Below are 2,500 nucleotides of genomic sequence, written 5' to 3'. Positions count from 1 at the left end.
ATATATATATATATATATATATATATATATATATATATATATATATATATATATATATATATATATATATATATATATATATATATATATATATATATATATATATATATATATATATATATATATATATATATATATATATATATGACGATGCACAACATTTTTTTTTATTATTCAGGTTTTCATTTCTCTGTGTCGTGAATAGGGCTGTCAAATATTCTAAATTCGAATATATATTTGAATAGTTTTAAAAAAATAAAACACCGGAGGTACCTCAGGCGTTTTATTTCACTTTCGAAATTCGTTTTTTTTAAAACTATTCGAATATATATTCGAATTTAGAATATTCGTTGACAGCCCTATTCGTGACAGAGAAATGAAAACCTGAATAATAAATAAAAATGTTGTGCATCGTCATGTTTCCTGTACTGAATATCATTGCCAAACATAACACTATAGGCTATACCTTTTAAAAGCGAGGAATAATAATATCCCGTCTCCTTGGTACAGCCCCCAGTTGGGGCAGTGCTGGACTCTGCTCTCTGGGCATCGGCTCATCTGGCTCCATCACTACATTTATGGCACCCAGTTTCCCTGCGAGATGCACAACCCCACAGGCTAAAACAAGGTCCCCCCCCCCCACTGATGCGAGCCATCTGCCCTTATACAATCCGATGGAGCTCTCCACCGTGGCACGTGTGCGTACGTGTGCACTGTTTTACCGTAGGGGTGGGGGGGGGGAAATCAATACAGCGTAGTATCGCGATATTTTTTGTGGCAATACTGTATCGATACACAGACGCCAAGTATAGATCTTTTATGATGTATGTGTTGGTCAGTCTGTCTGCTTGACAAATCACATTTTGCAGCAATAAAACTGAAGTGAGATGAACAAACAGAGAAATGTATCTGTTTAGATAAAACAGATGTTGACAAAATTGTCCTTTGGGGACATCATTTGAAATTGGGAAAAATCTGAAGTTGGAAAAAAAGGTAAATACATTGCAATATATCCCAGAATATTGCAATATGTTTAAAATCGCAATAATATCGTATCGTGACGTAAGTATGGGGATGATATCGTATCGTGAGGCCTCTGGTGATTCCCACCCCTAGTGTACCGGCTCATAGAGGTCCTCTAAAAGAGCCAGATCTGATAAGTGATCAACTGATGACTTCTTCTTCTCCTGTTGAACTGAGTATACGCTGCAGCGCGAGGCCACGCTGACTCAGAAACCTGCGTACACGAGTTCAGACCAGACGGGAGATTTGATCGCAGCCTACGCTCACGTTCACATCGATAAATGCCGAGCTTTGCGTAGGAATCGCCGTACGCCTGTTTTAGGTCGTACGCAAAACGGTATAATAAATGAGGGAGAGTGTGTCTGTCTGTCTGTCTGTCTGTGTGTGTGTGTGTGTGTGTGTGTCTGTGTCTGTGTGTGTCTGTGTGTGTGTGTGTGTGTGTGTGTGTGTGTGTGTGTGTCTCTGTGTCTCCGTCTGTCTGTCTGTCTGTCTGTCTGTGTGTGTGTGTGTGTGTGTGTGTGTGTGTGTGTGTGTGTGTGTGTGTGTGTGTGTGTGTGTGTGTGTGTGTGTGTGTGTGTGTGTGTGTGTGTGTGTGTGTGTGTCTGTCTGTCTGTGTGTCTCTGTGTGTGTATATATATGTGTGTGTAAATATGTGTGTGTATACGTGTGTGTATGTGTGTGTGTAGACGTGTGTGTATAAATATGTGTTTGGATAGGTGTGTGTGTATATATGTGTGTGTGCATACGTGTATATGTGTGTGTGCGTACGTGTATATGTCTGTGTGTGTGTATCATCTCATAATCAGGGTCATATTATATTCAGGATTGAACAAGGAAAAACTAATTATTATATTTAGAGAGGAAAGAGGAGATAATTTTGGAAAGTGCATGATGGTTCCAGATGGTCTCTGAACACAGATACTGCTTTGTCCAGATCTGAAACACACACACACACACACACACACACACACACACACACACACACACACACACACACACACACACACACACACACACACACACACACACACACACACACACACACACACACACACACACACACACACACACACACACACACACACACACACAAGCAGGGAGTAAACCTGGAGCCCTCACCGCCTCAGGAAGAGGACGAGCACTTGCCCAGTGTACAGACAGACAGACAGAGAGAGACAGACAGACAGTCAAACAAAGAGAAAGAAAGAGAGAGAGAGACAGATAGAGAGAGACAGACAGACAGACAGACAGGAGTTGTTACCTGGTAATCGAGGATGCTGAAGCCGAGGCCTTTGTCTCTCTCTTTGTGCAGCTCCAACAGCTGAACGTGTGGAGACCACTGAGCCAGCTCCTCCTCTTCATCCTCCTCCTCCTCCTCCTCCTCCTCCTCCTCCTCCTCCTGGATGGGCTGGGTCTCCATCAGGACCTCCTCTACAGGAAACACCTGCTGCTGACACACAACAGGGACAACACACTG

General features: G+C 42.1%; 1 protein-coding gene across 1 annotated transcript in view; it reads right to left on the bottom strand.

The window, feature by feature from the left end:
* patj (PATJ crumbs cell polarity complex component) overlaps positions 1-2,386 on the bottom strand; it is a 99,813-nt gene extending 97,427 nt beyond the window's left edge. The window contains exon 1 of the mRNA XM_028588509.1: positions 2,285-2,386. The gene's annotated coding sequence lies outside the window, so the exon portion shown is untranslated. The remainder of the gene's footprint in view (positions 1-2,284) is intronic.
* Positions 2,387-2,500: the final 114 nt, after the last annotated feature.

The sequence above is a fragment of the Perca flavescens genome, chromosome 9 (genome assembly GCF_004354835.1).
Source record: "Perca flavescens isolate YP-PL-M2 chromosome 9, PFLA_1.0, whole genome shotgun sequence".
Taxonomy (NCBI): Eukaryota; Metazoa; Chordata; class Actinopteri; order Perciformes; family Percidae; genus Perca; species Perca flavescens.
Note: the sequence above shows the minus strand (reverse complement) of the source record. Positions and strands in the feature narration are given on the sequence as shown.